Source organism: Bidens hawaiensis, unplaced genomic scaffold (genome assembly GCF_021521415.1).
Source record: "Bidens hawaiensis isolate Kalapana, Puna unplaced genomic scaffold, B.hawaiensis_p1.1 tig00032442_1, whole genome shotgun sequence".
NCBI lineage: Eukaryota > Viridiplantae > Streptophyta > Magnoliopsida > Asterales > Asteraceae > Bidens > Bidens hawaiensis.
Window position 1 is genome coordinate 112,437 of NW_027495526.1, and position 19,452 is coordinate 131,888.

Consider the following 19,452-nt stretch of genomic DNA (forward strand, 5'->3'; position numbering starts at 1 on the left):
AATCAGCTCAACTGCATGTCTACTACCCTACCAACATCAACTCATGTTCCAGTTCCCTTATCCGACCCATTACTGATGCGGGCTATTTCCAACAGCCTAAATGATATCAACCTATCAGCTGGTCCCTCTAATAGGAATGCTTTTCCCATAGCCCCTCATCCAGCTGTGGCAAATCACATTCCTCAAACTGTTGACAAAACTAACCTGGTGACTATTGAAGATGCTTCCACACTCTGATTTAGACACATCATTCCGGTCAGCTGAAAGATTTGATGTAGATAACTGGCACAACTGTAGATGCTCAAGCAGAACCGAGTGTGGTCGAATATGTGGCTACACCTCCCTCACCCAATGAAAACATTCAAGTTTCTGTTGGACAAGCTGTTGTGGGTACTTCTAACAACACTGACACCACACCGTTTCCAGCAATTGTTGTATCGTTCAACGAAGAATTTGGGATGGCCTCATCACTCCAGAACATGTGGTTGATCAACCGGACATTGTTCAACCAACTACTGATGTTCTGATCAACGCTCCTCGCATGTTCCATTCTGTTGAGAACTTGTCTATTGAGATTCAAGCAGAACCAGATGATCAAGTTGATGACATCCCACAAGTGGCTATTCACTGTTCGTACCTAACCGAGAACATCATTGGCTCCCTATCATCCGGCATCCAAACAAGGAGAAAATCTGGTAACACTAACAGATTCCGTTTTGCTTGTTTTTTTCGCAGGTTGAACCTAAGGGTTACAAGGTAGCCCTCAAGGAGAATTCCTGGGTTGAGGAAATGCAAGAAGAGCTGCTACAGTTCAAGAAACTCAAATGTGTGGAGGCTGGTGAATAAGCCCGAGAACAAGAAACCGATTGGAACAAGATGGGTGTTTCGGAACAAGAAGGATGATAAAGGGGTCATCATAAGAAATAAAGTATGGCTGCTGAGAAGCCCTGGATTATGATGAGGTTTATGCTCATGTTCCTAGGCTTGAAGTAATTTGTCTCTTCTTGGCCCATACATAATACATGAGATTCAAAGTATCCTAGATGGATGTGAAGACTGCTTTCTTGTATGGGAAAGTAAAAGAAGAAATTTACGTCAAGCAACCACCACATTTTGAAGATCCTGAACATCTCACTCATGTTTATCGCCTTGATAATGCTCTTTATGGCCTTCATCAAGCACCTCATTCTTAGTATGATACCTTAGCAGAACATCATTCAAAGAATGACTACAGAAGAGGTGAGGTGTTATTGATCAAACACTCTTTAACAAGAAGGTAAAGGACGTTCAGATTCTTCCAAGTGTATGTTGATGACATTATCTTTGGGTCAACATGTGATAAGTTGTGAAATGAGTTTGCAGGGGAAATGACTTTCTTTTTGGGCCTTCAAGTTGAACAGAAAACGGACGGGATTCATCAGGAGAAATACGCTTGAGAGATTGTTCAGAAGTTTGGGCTCAAGGATGCCAATCCCTATATTACTCTGATTTCTACAAGACAAGTGTTAGCTCCATATCCATCGGTAAAGTCAGTCGATCAACACCTTTACAGGTCCATGATTGGCTCCCTTATGTATCTCACAGCAAGTAGGAAGGGCATTGTGTTCCCCGTCTGTCAGTGTGCAAGATATCAATGTGATCCAAAAGAGTCCCACTTAACTGCTGTCAAGCGTATCTTTCGGTATTTTAAAGGAAAGCCTTGCTTAGGCATTTGGTATCCTAAAGATTTTCCTTTGATATTGCACGGGCGTTCAACGACAATGACTATGGAGGATGCAACCTTGATAGAAAATCATCTTCCAGAGGATGTCAGTTCCTTCCTGGGAGATCAGTTAATTTCTTGGCAGTGCAAAAAGCAGGTCACCGTATCCATCTCCACAGCTGAAGCAGAATACATTGCCGCCTCCGCCTGCTCCTCACAAGTGATTTGGATCCAGTATCAGCTTCTAGATTACAGTTTGAATTTCTTTTGTACCCTATCAAGTGTGATAAAGAAGCAGTGGTTAGTATTGTCAAAAACTCGGTCCAACACTCAAATACAAAACACATTGACATCCGAATGCATTTCATTCATGATTTCCATGCAGACCTTTTCACAAAAAAGCCTTTGATCGTGCCTAATTTCTATATCTCGTAGAGTCTTGGCATGATCGGTTTTTGCCTAAACTTTATTTATCTTTTTCTATGTAAATTTGTAAATATTTTTCAAATTATCACAATATTAGAGGGAGAAAATGATTTAAGTGTGACTCACCAAAAAGATTTTTTAGTTTGTTTTAAGAAAAACAAAAATGAGTCAATTGACATGCCAAAAAGATTTTATACTCTCTTTAATAAAATTAGAAAATGTTTCAAAAAGATATTCTCTCGTTTAGAGGGGCTCCTGCTTAGTGATGCTAGACTGTCGCTATATAGTCAAAAACAATTAAAAATCAAGTCCTAATCACCTACGCAAGCTAGGGTAAGTAGGGTTTTGAACCATGAGGAATATGTGGTTAGTGTAACGTGTAACCAATTTATGGTATTATGGAGTAATAAAGTGTAGTGCTGGTCACACAAGAAAATATTTTGGTTTCAATACTGATTAAGCAATTTAACAAATTCAAGCAATTAACAAAAGCAAATCACACCCGGGGTTAAAGAATGCAAACAAACAGTAATCTCATGCAAACTAACAGACAAACTATTATTGATTAACATTGACAGATTAACAAGCTAAATCTTAGGCATCAACAATCGCTAACACACGTCATTGGTTATCAAACAATCCCTGCCAGTGTGACTCAACTAAGGGAAATTGTATGCTTCTTTGTATTCAACTAATCAAAACAATCCTATGACCAATTATTATAGCAACCGACAAACTAATCGCCGTGATCAACGTAAACCTAAACTGACTGAATGCACAACAATACTAAACATCAATACTCATAGATTAATCAACAATAATCACAAAGTGTATGTTCTTAGTACATGAGAAAATTGAAAGTAATTCAACTTTACCATCCGGGTATGATTCGAAGGATTTAGCCGAGCCTCGATATCACGGGATCTTCAATTCTAATGATATGGAACATGTATGTGATCTTGGTATGATGGATTTCCCTCTATTTGATCTAGAAACTGCCTAAATCATTTTTAATCAAACCCTAACTTTATCCTTATATAAGGTTTTTAAATTAGCGACTTCCGTAGTTTAATTTGGTCCAACATATGGTACTCTAGTTTCAGCAAATGGTACTCTGGCTCAACAAATGGTACTCTAACTTTAGAGTATCATACTCTAATTCAGCAAACCATACTTTAAAACTTCCTATGTGCGTTGCTTATCTACATAGCATAAGATACTCCGATTTCAATAAATGATATGTTAAAACAACTTTTACCCAGATTCTCCAGTTTTGATCATACACTATTACACATCATCTCGGGTCTTCATCTCGTGCTCGTACATGTCCAAAATAGTAATAAATTAACATGCTAAAATATGTACAAAATAACCAATCATCACATCCCCACACTTATCTTTTTCTTTCCCTTAAGCAAACTCTAAAGTAAACATTCATGTATGTCAACTATTGCCATTAATACTAGTAAGGTTTATGCTCATACCCAGTTTCCCAGACTTACACTTTCTAGATTGACAACCCACAAATATAATTAAATGATGTTATAAAAACAATAGAGCCGCCCAGACGAGTGTACTTTATTTCCAGTTAAGGCATACATGTTCATACCCCTCACACTATATCAACACTCCTCTCGGTTTAATATCTGGACTAGCAAAACATGTGCTAGTATATGTCTATGCCCTCAATTACCAAATGTGAGTCACAACTTAATATGCTTGAAGATCACTCTTATCTACACCCATTACCCACTGGTTGCATAAGTACTCTGACTAGGGTTTTGCTGAGGCTTAGGTTTGGGTGCGGATTAGGCAATTTTACACAGCTATACAAATAAATACTCAAATAGAAACGAACTGCTATTTACAATGACTAAACATAATGATAACTTATTTTTAGCTTTTTCACTGATATATATATATATAGGGGTGGGATCTAGAGAGACTTTTTTTAAAGAGAGAACTAGTAAATAATTATTTTTAACTACTTTTTTAAAAACTATTTCATGATTTTTTTTCTTTCCTCCTTCTAGTAAGATGATATTGATACTTAAAAAAAAACTTATCGGTGTAGTGCATATGTGAACTAATGTCTATTGCATATATACAATAATGTTTTATTGCATATAATACAACACAATTGTATTATACAATACACACTATTGTTATATATACAAATACAACACTAATAATTGTATGCAATACACATTATCGCATATATGCAATACAACACTAATGCACATATGCACTATGTCGATTTTTTTTATTTTTGTATATAATATAACACTATTGCACATATACAATACAAACAATTTCACATATGCGAATCAACATTATTGCACATATAAAAATACACACTAGTGCACATATGCATTAAGAAAAGTCGATGTATTGCATATATGCAATATAACGAGTTTTTTTTTAATTTTTTTATTTTTATATATTTTTGCGGTGAAGAATAACAGCATATAAGAAGGATAAAAGAAAAAAAATTAAGAATATATTTTTAATTATATTAAAAATACTTTATTATTAGTTCTCTAGTTCTCTCTCTAAGGAGGAGTTCTCTCTTGATCCTTTCACTATATATATAGGGGAAGTTAACGTACAAATGAAATTAACGTGCTAAATGTGATAATCAAGTAGAGTAATTATATATACAAGTAGAGTAATTATGTAATTAGATTATAGAGTAATTATCATAGAGTAATTATATAATTACTCTACTTGATTTTCACGTTTAGCATGTTAATTTCATTTGTAATTGATCCAAACCCTATATATATATATATATATATAAACCAAAGATAAGCCATACGAACTGATAAGCAAATATTTACAAATCTATCGAGACATATGTACATTGTGTACTATGCTCTACAACTGACTATATACAACTCGATAATGAACCGGATTTCATCACACGGGTAAAAATAAAATAAAGGCCAAGACTGAAATGGTATGTAATGTTCGGTTTAGCAAATGAAAAGGAATATGGTTCAAACCGACTCATAATTAAGGGATAATGTCGGGTAAGGAATTTTATTTAGTGGGGAAAATATATATAATAGGGGCGCCAACCATAGCGGGGTATCTTTGGGGTGGGCTTCGAAGCCCTCGGTGCTTACGTGGCGCTGACGTGGCACGGTGGAGGGGCTTCGAAGCCCCCCACCATAGCGACCAGTCTTATTGCCCATGACTCTTGGATTTAACCAATGTTAACCATAACTATAACTAACTGACACTCATCAATGTCCTTTGTTTTGCCCCTAATTGACCTTATATCTATATAGATATACACGACTCATAATAACCTTAGTTACCTTTTGTTGACCAATATTGACTCTAATTGGGCAATGTTTACACTGATTAACCAATTCATACCAAATTTTCACCATTGAATCTAATTGTCATTGGGGCACAACTGAGCTAAACACGAGCTTTACAATAATTGGGCTAACTGAGCTAAACACGAGCTTTACGATAATTAGGCTAAACACGAGCCTTTGTTTATTGAATCGAGCTCAGACCATAAACAAAATGCAAGCATCAAGCTCAACTCGAGCAAGTTCAAAGCAAATTTTAATGAGTCAAAGATAGGCTCGAGCTTGGTTTTATAACTGATAGACACACCCGCTTGACAAATATGAAATTAAAATAAAAAGAATATCAACTTAGAAATTATAATATTATAAAATAGGAACTATATTTACGACCTAAACTATTTTGGTAGTTATACTTCTTTCCGTTTATGCAGCTGACTTAACTTTCGTTTTATTATCTTTATTACATTTAAATAGTGGCCTCTGTATTTATAACCATACAATTTAAGTGGGTAAATTTGTGACCATTTTTGTGATAAAACTAATTTTATTAGTTTTTTTGTTGTTGTTGCAACTTATCCAATTTAGTGGGTAAATTTGGAACCGTTTGTTTTTTTAGTTTATTTATTTTTTAATATTGTGACCATTTTTGCAACCAAAACAATTTCGGTCGCTACATTTGCGCTTGATTAGTGGCCGAAAATTTGGTTGCGAATTTTACGACCGATTTTGTTTTGATCACTACTTTTGTGAGAGAAAATTTCGGTCGGTAAATTTGCCACTGTTTTTGCAATCGGAAAGTACTTTTTTTTAAACTTTTTATTGTAGCGACCGTTTTTGCAACCGAAACAATTTCAGTCGCTACATTTGCGACCGATTACCGAATGAAAAAATTTGGTTGCTACTTTTACGACCGATTTTGTTTTGGTCGCTAGTTTTGTAACAGAAAATTTCGGTCGGTAAATTTGCCACTGTTTTTGCAACCGGAAAATATTCTATTTTTTTTAGTTTTTATATTTTTTATTGTAGCGACCGTTTTTGCAACCGAAACAATTTCATTCGCTACATTTGCGACCGATTACCGATTGAAAAAATTTGGTTGCTACTTTTACGACCGATTTTGGTTTGGTCGCTAATTTTGTGACCAAACAAGTTTTGGTCGGTAATTTAGCAACCATTTTAATTTCGGTCACAAATATGGTCGCTTCTTTTGTGACCGTTTTGGATGGTGGCCAATTTTGGTCGCTTTTGCCCATCTGTGTAGTAGTGTAAGGGATAGTGTCGGGTAAGGAATTTTATTTAGTGGGGAAAATATATGTATGGGTTTTCAAAATTCCTAATCTCCATTTAGGTACGGGTGGTATTAAGATCTCGATAAGCATACGACAAACAAGTTATAATTATGTGAAACATATCGGATACCCTCAATAAATGATAAGACCTGTTTTATATTTGTTATATAATATGTGTATTAAGTATAGGGGCCATCTCACAATATGTAATGAAATATAGGCTGCTAATATATAACATGTATACTCGTCCTCTTGACTCGCTATTCCCGCCTAAACGGCCCCATTTTCAACTTCTCTTTTTTGGAAAAAAAAATTGTTTGGAAAACTATCGAGAAGCTGAACAACCAACCATGACCAGAAACCTATAACGTGACATTAATGAAAATAACTAACGGTTAACAACTTTGGTTTCCGAACACTCTTCGAGGTACTATCGGGCTAAAATTTTAATTTTTCCCCATCCCCACAGTTGAGGTTTACATTTTCCTCAATGTTAAAAATATGAACTATTTAAAGAACGTTCTGGGGACGGGGTTGAAATTCACTGTTTAGTAATTTAAAACCCGGGGCTCTAATGTGATGGCTCTACTAAACAAATGTACAATTACACTCTTAACACTCAACTAAAATAAATAGATTATGAAACTGAATCACCAGAATAAGGCCCGTAAACTCTCGTAAACACTCGTCTCAACCAAATACCAACCGAACAATCGGATCTGTAAAATCTTGAGACATCTAGAAGCAAGCTTCTCACAAGTGTAAGATATATGTTTTTTGAGAATTTGCAAAAATGATTTTTTTAATTGATTTTATAAAAGTGAATTACCAAGCCGAATTAGTTAGTTTCATAATAAATTTGTTAAACGAGTTAAAAAATTCTAAAAGACCTAACTCTCTTTCGTAGGAATCACGATTGCATTTAGCGTATGCAACAAGCCCTTTAAACCCCCGGTAGCCCAGGTGGACGAGTATGGTCTCGTGAGGGTTTATAGTGAACTACACCACAAAGTTCTAAATACAACAAAATATACACGTACATCGATCGCAAAAGAATAGGAAAGCACTCTGGGTAGCTTAACTGAAACCTTGTTTTATGAAAAAGAAAACTTTACCGAACGCATCAAAATCCCAACTTTTCTCGTGCGGTATCCCACACTTAGATTTTGCTATGATGGTACGCTTACAATAAAATTAGTAATATAAAAATCAAAACAACATGAAAACTAAAAATATACAAAATGTAGAATTTCCACCCTTATAAAACTTTTATGGCATTCAAGGTGGCCGTCTGCTCGCTCCCGTGCGACATTCTCATTATAAGCACGCTTTTCTTCAATTAATTGATGTCAGTCTTCCTATAGAACATGATCTGGCCCGAACATCCTCAATCTCCACTCTTGATCATTTTAGTTGGGTGAATGTCTCACCTTCTTCCTTGGTCGGCCACCTTATTCTGCCACCTTGTCACTCTGCTGTTTCTCAAATCCCTTTTTATTTGTCCCGTCAATCAAAAAACACTTGTAAACAAGAGGGTTAGGCATTTTTAAACAGTGATAACCATTTATCACGGTATCCACACTTGATTCCCAAAACCCCCTAGCACAATTAATCCCAGCATGCGTTGTGGCAAGGAATGGCCTACCCAGTATGACCTGTGGTTGTGTATTATTCACACGTTTAGCATAGTCAAGTACGAACAAGTCAACTGGGTAGCAAAATTCCTCCACGTGAACCATTACATTAGTCACCATGCCCCGAGGGAGTTTGGTCCGCCAACACCACGGTGGTGTTTACCCTTTCTAACGAGTCAAATTCATATTTATCATATAAACTACCGGGCATAATACTAACACATGCTCCAAGATCTGGAAGTGCCCGATCAGTTTTAAATTCCCCAATTTGAATTGATAAAAGTGGCACTCCCAGGTCTTGGAGCTTATTTGAGGCAGTGTTATTCCCCACCTCATCAACTCTTATGTTTGTCAATTTACCCATTAAACATTTATCACATGTACAATTTTCACAATAAGATATTTCATTTGATTTTAATTCTTAATTATTTTGGAAAATTGTTTCACTTTGACCAACACAAATACTATCATCACTAACATCTTCCACCACTCCCTCAACAAACTATGGTAGTGCATCAACTTCAACACTAGAAATTTTAAAATTAGGTAAAAGACTTACCGCATTGATCTGCACATTGTTTCCATTCTTAGAGCTTAAGAAGTAATGTTGTGGGTTGGTTGTGGTGTCAACAGGAAGTTGACCCACATTTTTCTTCAATTTAGCCAAATCAGAGGCTAGCTGACCAATATGATTTGACAGTGCCTCTACCGATTCATCCCGTAACTCAAACTGATTCTTAGTGTCAATCTGATTATTCGTCACGATCTTCGTTAACGCATCCAACTTCTAGTGCACAGACTAGTCCGAATTTCCCAAGGACCCTTTCTGTTGCTCCTGATTCTGATTACCCGATGAATTGCCACCTCGGTTACCGTCTTTTTTATACCCCCGATGCTGATTATACTAACCCTTCTAGTAACCGCCTTGGCAGTAATTTCCCTGCTGTCTGTTTTGGTTCGATCCCAGAAATTTCGAGTTTGACTAAGTAGCTGCGTCCTCGTATCGAAAGTTCGGGTGATTCATAAGACACAGATGATAAGTGTTTGAATTAAACCTTTGGCCCTTGGACTCCCCGTTGTAAGGCCTCGTTACCAGTACCATAATTTAGACGTTGGATTTACTCATAAACACAGTTCTAAATATCAGAGTTAATTAAAACATTTGCGGAATATAAAAACATCAATCATTCATTACAAATCATTTCGAATCCTATCTTTAAATATAACATAGAACGTCATAACACTTCTTCTGCCGATGCCAGTCTCTTAAGTCCATGACATGTGTCCCTCTCTCAAGCCAGCTGTTTCATTCTACTCATATGCGTGCATACTAAAAGTCAGCTATGCTTGGTGAGTTCTAGTTAATCAGGTAACACACAATACATTCACCTACTTACTCATTCTTATCCGAAGATACACTTTAATTAACCTTTTATAAATATCCATTAGAGGAACGTTACATAATATCCATCAAAAGAACATTTACTATTATCCCTACTATATACTCTCCATAGAAGAAAAAATCTATACATTATCCATTGAAGGAACACTATACATTATCCATAGAAGGAACACTATATATTATCCATTTAAGGAACACTATATATTATCCATAGAAGGAACACTATACATTAACCATAAAAGGAACACTATACATACAACTATAATCACTTCCCTTGGCGATACGTGCAATATCCGAAGATCGTTCACGCACCGACAAGCTTTCATCCATAACCTCAATATGATGTTTATCACATAAATCATCTATGGCATACACTTACCACTTAAGGCAAGTGTATTAACATTACACATTGAGTATGCACACAGCCCCGAAAACATAACAAGGAAATGGGGCTAGAAACTCACCAAGATCCTGTTACGTTCTCCATTAATCGTTATTCCTCTCTTTAACTGTGCTCGGCTAACTGTACATTAATTACATGTATCAATACTCATCCTAATCATATTATTCATATTTCAGCCAAATTGGCTAAGTCTGGTCTATTCTGATGGTCTTGTTTTAGAATACATTTTACTTAGAATATTTTACCCTTAAACACTAATGTATTCAAAAACTTGTACTTGAATACAATGTATTCCTTTCTTTCAACGTATTCCAATATGCTTATTGTATTCGAATTTAATATTGTAATCGAATCCTTCATTGTAATTGATTAAGTATTGTGTATGCGATTCTAGTGTATTCGAGTATGATGTAATCGAGTCCTACATGTATTCGAAATGTATATATGTATTCGAGTATACATTGTATGCGAATACCACAATATATTCGAGTTTTACATTGTTTACGAGTCCGCATATTGTATTCGATCTGAGCATTGTATGCGAACATGCATTCTATTCGAATCCTCCTATTGTAATCGAATATGACATTGTATGCAAATGAAATCATTGTAATCGAATCCTTGTAGTGTAATCGAATTCCAGCAGTGTAATCGAATACACTATTGTATTTGATTGTAACATTGTAATCGAATTACATATTGTATTCGAGTAGGCTTAAGGCAATCTAACCAGTAGTTGTATTCGAGTGTCCATAGTAATCGAATGATCAGTTGTATTCGAATAAGACATTGTAACCGAACTCACCATGTATTCGATTTAGCTCAGTGTATTCGAATTAGCCTATTGTATTCGATTAAGCTCATTGTATTCGAGTGTGTCATTGAATTCAGATTTCTGTATGTATTCAAGTTTTTCCATTGTAATCGAATATATGTATGTAATCAAATTATAACAATGTAATCGAATGAGCTGCTACTTTGGTCCATTATTATCATTTTCCATACATGTCTTAACCTCTAAACCCTTATTATGGTATATATATCATCCGTAACTCGTTTCCAATTCCACTCTCGGCCATGACTTAACTCGTTTATATGTAAAGTTTGAACCTTTAAGCATAAAAACGTTCTTAGCTAGATCTAGGGTTTTCTTTTTGAACCATTTATAACCATGAGTTCGTTAAGTTCATTTTTGAACCTTTAAGCATAAAAACGTTCTTGTATCTTGCTTGTATAGCCAAGATCTTCAAGAATCAATGTTCGTTTTGGTCTTGGATCTTCTCTTCTAGTTCACGGTCGTAAATGGTGAGGTTTGTGTGTGTGTTTTGAGTGTGTAGGGAGGCTATGGTGTATAGATGGATTAAAATGGAAAGGATTAGGGTTTAAGGTGTATTTATACTCCCTTAAGCCCATGAACCTAAGACCCATCTTTCCTTTTTGTTTCATAATTAATTCCACCTAATAGCCTATTTATTATTCCATCTTTATTATTTATTCTTTTATTATTTCTCTATTAATCCGAGTAAACTATTACGCCATAAATAAATAATATATTAAATATTATTTTTTGAAATTTCGGGATGTTACACCCGTATGCTAATTAACCTCATCGAGATCCTCATCATCATCATAAAATTCGGGGAAATTTTCTGCCTTGTTCCCGAGCTCACCACATTCTTCACACACCGGGAATTTAACTCTGACTTTACCAATCTCTTTCTTTTTCCCTTTTCTGTACACAGCAAATTCACGTTCCAACTCGGCTATCCATTCAAACTCACTGGTGACTGGCTTACTAACCTGGAAGTAGTCTGGTGTCTTCGTCTTTCTGCTGCTGCTAACGACTATTCACACATAAACTCCAGAAAATCCAATTCATCTTCCTTGGGTTGGTTTAGCAGCTGGCCATTACATGAAACTTTTAAGTGTTTTCAATCTTTCATAAAGACTATCAACTTCGACACAACAACAAAAAAGTTTATCTAAACATTAATAGAACTTGGTCGATACCGGTTTGGCTTATTACAGTATCGACGCGGTATTGACACTTGATACATAGCTTACAATACCAAAAAGATACTTCACTCAACATCCTAGCGATTATCATTTCGACACAACAAAAAAACAATTTAATTTGTCATGGTATCGACAATGTACCGACACTCAATGAAAATAGGCACAAAAGTGAAACAAAAACAAAAAAATGAACCAAAACCTAGACACAAATAAAAGAATAGGGACTATACCTGCACATCAACTAAGTCTATTGTAGACTTAGTTTTCCAATTATATATACTAGAATATTTATTTGGTTACAGGCTGAAAAGGAAGCAAACAAAAAATAAGAAGAAATATGGGCTTCCATGAAAGTTGTCTCTTTTTAATTCTATGGATACAAGTTGTAAACGATTCTACTAATAATTGTATGTTTGTTTTGTATAATTGTTTATTGAGTTTGATTAGTTCAGTCGTTATTGGTGACAGATATTATTAATTTTATGATTTATTTCAAGACCTCAATTATATGGTACGCTTAACTCCAAACTTTTTTAAGATACCTCTAAATTATTCTTCTAGATAAACCAAAGACCAATGCTTTTGAATTTTGGAGTATTAGTTGTAGAGAACTTTCTAAATATGTTGACTAATGTTAATTTCATCGAAATTTATGTGTATGGGTGCATTAACTTAAGTAAAAACCAATTGGAGCAGTGAAAATGATAAATGATTATTAATTACCTCGCCACCTACAGAAATGGATATCGTCAAGAGATGCATGTTTTTTTTTCTCGCAAAATGTTACATATAACTCGTCTAAATTAAAGCTAAGAACTTTATCTAAGGCTAAATGTAATGGGCGAATTTGAAGAGCGATTTTGGGGAGGAACACCCCCCCACCCCCGCCTGATAAGGGGCGGGTGCGGGTGGAATTTGTCGCCGGAAGGAGTAATAATAATATTATTAAACAAATTCCCACCCCTTACTGACTGGACGCCACGTGTCACAATTCACCACAATTTATAGCCCCTTTACTACGCATAGCCTAAAAGTCTTGTACCTATATAATGTCGGCTAACCCCATAATAACTAGATGCACATGGTGTCATAGATCAATTGATTGGACTAAGTAGCTAGGCGTGATATTGTCACGCCGGCTCTTTTTTCTTTTTTTAATGTTAATATTTTTGGAGGTTTACTAATTTATGTTTACAATTAAGTGACATCATTGTCGATACTGACCGAATTCACGCCAATTCATCGCCGCAACACACAAATTTTGTTTTCTTTTTATCGCCGATACCGACCGAATTCGCGTCAGTTTGTCTCTGAAACACATTTTTTTTGTTTTAAGTATGTTAATTTGTTGTATTTTAGTTCTGACGTTGTAACCCCATACCGACCGGATTGTACGTCAATACACTGTTGCAACACACATATTTTGTTTTAAATATGTTAATTTGTTGCATTTGGATGCTGACAAAATTATAGTTTTAGTTCCAGTGTCGTCAGCTAATACTGGCTGCGTTAGCGTCGATTAGTATTGTGCAGATTAAATTACCAACCGACACCATGTTGTTTTAAAAATGTTTTATATTGATCATAAGCTATACAAGTGCCAATTCTACTTTGAGCATTTACTTTTTGGGATTTATTGTCATTACTGTAACGAACCTAACCAATACCAATTGAATTCACATCGATGCACCACCGCTACACGAGTTTTGTTACCTAGTTTTATTGACAAAAGTCACTAGCGCTGCCAAATTGGTCGACTAGGGAGTTGTGAGTGCGAGGCCAAGTGTGGATTACTCGTGGTTGGCGCCCGGACACAACTTTTGCAACCATGGTTTTATATCATTACCCGATGATCATAATCATAGAGCAAAATCAACATGTTTAACTGGACACGGGTTACGTCCTACAAAATTATGTTATCTAATTGTAGTCATTGTTACGAATTTAACACACAATCACATATACGAAAACTAAAGAACATGAGGATTTAACATGGTTTGGTCTAACTTGATCTATGTCCACGATCAGCGAGCTGCGACTAGGGTTTTACTAGTTAATTTGATCTACATGATATAACCTTATATAGATATATACAATTAAATTTAAACACAAAATAAGCAAACGAACTGGAATGGGCTAGGGCCGACTGCCTTCAACCCACACCCTTCTCTTCTGAGCGCCTCTACCACGGGCTAGCTGCCCAAAATAGGTTTAAGCCTACATAACTCAAGAATCATTAATAAAAGTAGGTGTTGCTAGCGTGAGCTTTGGTAGTTTTTTCTGAAGTTGAATATCTTTATAACTTCCCTAATTAGCTGAACCCCATCCGACGTCGGGCTTTAAAAAATACTTTCGAGTGTTGGGTTAATCTAGATGGTTCGGGTCGAGTTCAAAGGCAAGTCGGTCACGGGTCAACATAACATGCCAACTGTTATGGCTATTGAATTAGTCTAAGGTTGACAGAGTTTTATGGGATGTGAAAGTGTGGACTGGGGAACATGCTTATTTATTTATTTATTCATTCATGTGTTTGTTTGCTTTTTTTATAAATAGCATGCGGTAGCATTAGTTCTTTTTGCACTCTTAATTCTAATATTAAGAAAGTTCTATCAACAAACATCTTATTCATGAGTTGTGAGTCTATTTGTGCATCAACATCGAGTTAGGTCAAGCTTTAAAAATTAAAAATAAAGCTTGAAACAAGCAAAGCTGGGCTCGAAGTCTCTTGTCTGGGCTCATTTACACCCTTAAATAGTACCAAATGACGTAAGTTAAATCACATCACCATATACTTAATTATAATGTAAGATGTTGTCCTCGGACTTTTTTTTATCAAATAGTCTAACCATATTTAATATACACGGCAGTAAAATCCAAATTTAATTAAATAGGCTCGTCGACTTTTTATGATCTTCTGTAGACTTTTGAGATTTTTCCGAACCTTTATGATTTTATGCATCTTTTTCTTTGTAATATTTATGCACCTTTCTATTTTCTTTTTATTTATTATTTAATCTTTATCTGTTTATCTACCATTTTCTTAATAGAGTGAATAATAACTAGTTGAAAATTTCTTTTTAATTGCGAAGAAACTAGAATGCAGTTTGAAACATTAATTAGATGTATGAAGTTCTTCTCACTGCAACTTGTGGTCGGTCCAACACGCGTAGGTAAGCTTGGCGCAAAGCCTCAAACTGCAACAGCAACTTGTGGCCAGTACAACACGGTAAGATTGGCTCAAGTTAGCAACTATAGCATTGAATTGACATGTAACATATTTGGGTATAATTTGTTGCATTGACTTGTAACATATTGTGTACTTTTTGCCATTTTTTCTTCATAGGCTCTTGATCTGTGTTCATCATCAGTCATGCGGGTTGCTAGTTTCGTTTTTGCCATTTTTTTAATTCTCATGTTGTCACCTACTGCCGAATCTTATCCAACGGCAAATCTTTCCACTATATGGACAACAAATCACTCGGTTGTCAAACCCATTCTCCGTAGAAAAGCCACTAGAGCCCAATTCACTTGTGGCTTTTATTGCGAAGAAGATTGTACCTCTTACATCTTTGCCATATTCATTTCTCCGATAACTAAATCCCCTGAGCAATATAGAACCGTATGGTCAGCCAACCAAGACCATCCTGTCCAGAAGAACGCGATACTGAATTTCACTACAGCTGGAGAATTGGTCCTAAAGGATGTAGATGGAAGCATAGTTTGGGCCACCAACACTACAGGAAAATCTGTTGCTGGCATGAACCTTACTGATACCGGAAACTTGGTGTTGTTCGATGACCAGAACTCAATAGTTTGGCAATCTTTTGATTACCCAACAAATTCTTTGTTACATGGCCAAAAGTTGTTTACAAGTCAAAAGCTGATATCTAGTGTAACCAATACGTCGCTTCACAAGGACATGTATTCTCTTCAAGTCACAAATAATGGTTTGTTTGCTTATGTTGAATCAAACCCACCTCAAGTCTATTACAGTTGGTTGGTGAATGGCAACGATACAAAGAAGAGAAGAGGATACCTAAGGTTCTTGAATGGGAGTTTGTCATTCTTCATAAATTCTTTCGAGCCAAGTGATCCTGATGGTGTGATTGGCATACCTCCAGCATCATCAACTCAGTATTTGAAACTAAAGCGAAATGGGCATTTGAAAGTGCATGAATGGAATTTTGAAGTATTGACGACGGTAATCGATCTTACTGAAAATACGCTCGATGAGTGTAGTTATCCCTTGATTTGTGAAAGAAATTCCATTTGCTCAACTGATGAACAATGCAGTTGTCCCAGCAAAGAATATTTTAGACGAGTAAATGATCGCAAACCCGATCTGGGTTGCTCAGAAATTACTCCACTCACTTGTAATTCTACAAAAGATCAAGATTTTATTACACTTGAGAACGTCAAATACTTCACCTCTAATGCTGACATGGAGGTGGTGAGTATGGAGACTTGCAAACAAGCATGCCTAAACAATTGCTCATGCAAAGCAGCTTTTTTTTCAGTATACTTCAAATGCTTCACATGGAAAATGTTTTTTTACCATCAGAGATATTTACAATGAGGAATGTTAATCCACATGATATTAATGCTTTAGCTTTCATAAATGTCCAGATTGTTAGATCACATCATTTTGCAACAATTATAGGATCTACGATCGGAGGTTTCATGCTTTTGCTTGTTGGGGCCATTGGGGTTATTATGTACATAGTCCACAAGCGAAAAAGGGTTGCTGAAATGGAGGAAGAGTATTTAGGTCAAGTTTCAGGAATGCCGAATCGGTTTTCTTATAAAGAACTGAAAACCGCAACAGAGAATTTTAGTAAAAAACTTGGTGAAGGAGGATATGGATCAGTTTTCGAAGGGACTCTAGGAGATCACACCAAGATTGCAGTAAAATGTCTTGAAGGTCCCACACACATTGATAAATCATTCCTAGCTGAGGTTCAATCAATTGGTAGCATTCACCATGTGAATTTGGTTAGACTTAGAGGATATTGTACATGGAAATCACGAAGACTTCTTGTGTATGACTTCATGAGCAATGGGTCATTAGATCGGTGGATTTACCATGGTGTTCGTGAGCACATACTCGAATGGGAACATAGAAATAATATTATTCTTGATATAGCTAAAGGTTTAGCCTATCTTCATGAAGAATGCAGGCAAAAAATTGTGCATCTTGATATTAAGCCGCAAAACATACTTCTAGACAACAATTTCAATGCCAAAGTATCTGACTTTGGGTTATCTAAGCTCATGGACAAATCTCTAACCGAAGTGATGAGTACCATAAAAGGAACACCTGGCTATATCGCTCCAGAATGGCGGAGCTCAATCATCACTGAAAAGTTGGATGTATATAGCTTCGGGATTGTTCTTTTGGAGATCTTATGTGGCAGGAAAATATTCGACAAATCTCAGCCAGAAGAAACTGGTACTTGCTCCTTGTTTTACAGAAATGCTGGGAGCAAGGAACGTTGTTAGATATGGTGGACACACACTGCGAAGATATGCAGGTACACAAAACTGAAGTAGTGGAGATGATGAAGGTGGCTTCGTGGTGTTTACAAACAAATTTTAAGCAAAGACCTTCAATGCCCTTGGTGGTAAAGGTGTTGGAAGGAGGAATGACTGTTGAATCGAACTTAGATTACAAATTCACAGATCTAGGAATTCAGGAAATGAGAATTCAGGAAGCAGCAATTGGAGACAAGAAAGATTTCATACGCTTGTCATCATCTCTTCTCTCAGGGCCAAGATAAGTAGACATGAGGTTCTTGTGGATCATTTTTACAGTCTTTCTTAATGTTTTTTTAATAGTAATTCATGGTATTCTTTTCTTGTTTTTATATTTAAAGATCAAATGGTTGTTAGCGGCACCGCATCTATGATCAATCAACAGTTACCCATTTTTTTCATGATCCAACTAGTATATATTTGTAATTTTGTAGAGACCAAAGATGTTTAGTTTGTTACTGTTTTTTTGAATAAGTCTTATCTTTATGATAAAGAGCTATGGAATAAGATGTTGGGAACCGTTGAAGTAGTAGCCTTTGGGTCATTTAACTTTGATTGATGGTAGTTTGCTTGGAGTTTTAACTTTCTGGTTCATTTAAGTAGTGTATTGCAATGAAAAAGATTATTTGTTGTTCCATTACCTCTTTAGTTGTCTGAGTTTTTGATAAGGGCGGCAACTGTTGATATGACCCAAAACACGACGCAGACTTAACATGAAAAATAAGGTTTTGGGTTGATAAACATGACCCGTTTAAAAAATGGGTTGTGTTCGGGTGACTAACATGTCCCGTTTAAAAAACGGGCCGGGTTTGGGTTGGCCTGTATAAAAATGTGTAGGTCCTTAGAACGGATTGTAGGTCCCAAAACGAACACTGAACGGTTTGCTCTCGATAAACGTGTCGACACGGTTGTAGTGAATTCAAACAACCGAACAAAATAATGTAAACATAATAAGGATAGTGAACGATCTCGTTGTCGGCTAAAAGATTTATATTGATCAAAGAACCGACCTCACCCAATGTGAGCTCCCCTTAATTGGGTGGGTGAAAACATCACACAAACACACATACAAAGACAACAAATGTCATATTTATTTCCTAACATGTTTCTTCTAGAAGCTTTCTCCCGTTGAAGCCAATCGCGTGCACTGAAGCTCTCGTCTCGTATCTGGATTTCTCGCCCACTTTAATTATTATCTTGACCATAAGCATATTACAGGTTTCGCCATATTGATGTCGCAAGTCACAAATTATTGGTCTTACACGGATTAAACAACTAAAGTTCTTTGGATCAATCTCACTACTAGCTAGCGGAAATCACTAGTAGAGAACTGATATCTCGGATCTTTTTTGGTTTGTATTATTTCCCGAAGAGGAAGGTTAAGAGAAGAGATGAGAGTAGGTGAGAAGATAAGATATGAGATTGGCAAAATGTTGGTTCTAGTCTGTGCATGCTTCACCTTATATAGGTGAAGGCATGTCATGATAGGCTTTCATTATATCGGCCCAATGGGCTATAGTTACATGGCATTGGGCCAAAACATAAATGAGAGAAACCAACAAGCTAACTAGCATACATCGTGAATAGTTCAAATAAATACAAAAGACTAACTTAACAAAATGGGACCCTACAAAATGGGTTGACCCGTTAACCAGTGTAAGTAATTAGAACTAAACTAACTTATATACGCACATTTTGTTTTTGCTTTTTCCATTTTCAATT

General features: G+C 36.0%; 1 pseudogene; it reads left to right on the plus strand.

The window, feature by feature from the left end:
- Nucleotides 1-15,166: 15,166 nt before the first annotated feature.
- LOC143583513 (G-type lectin S-receptor-like serine/threonine-protein kinase SD2-5) lies at nucleotides 15,167-17,975 on the plus strand (annotated as a pseudogene).
- Nucleotides 17,976-19,452: the final 1,477 nt, after the last annotated feature.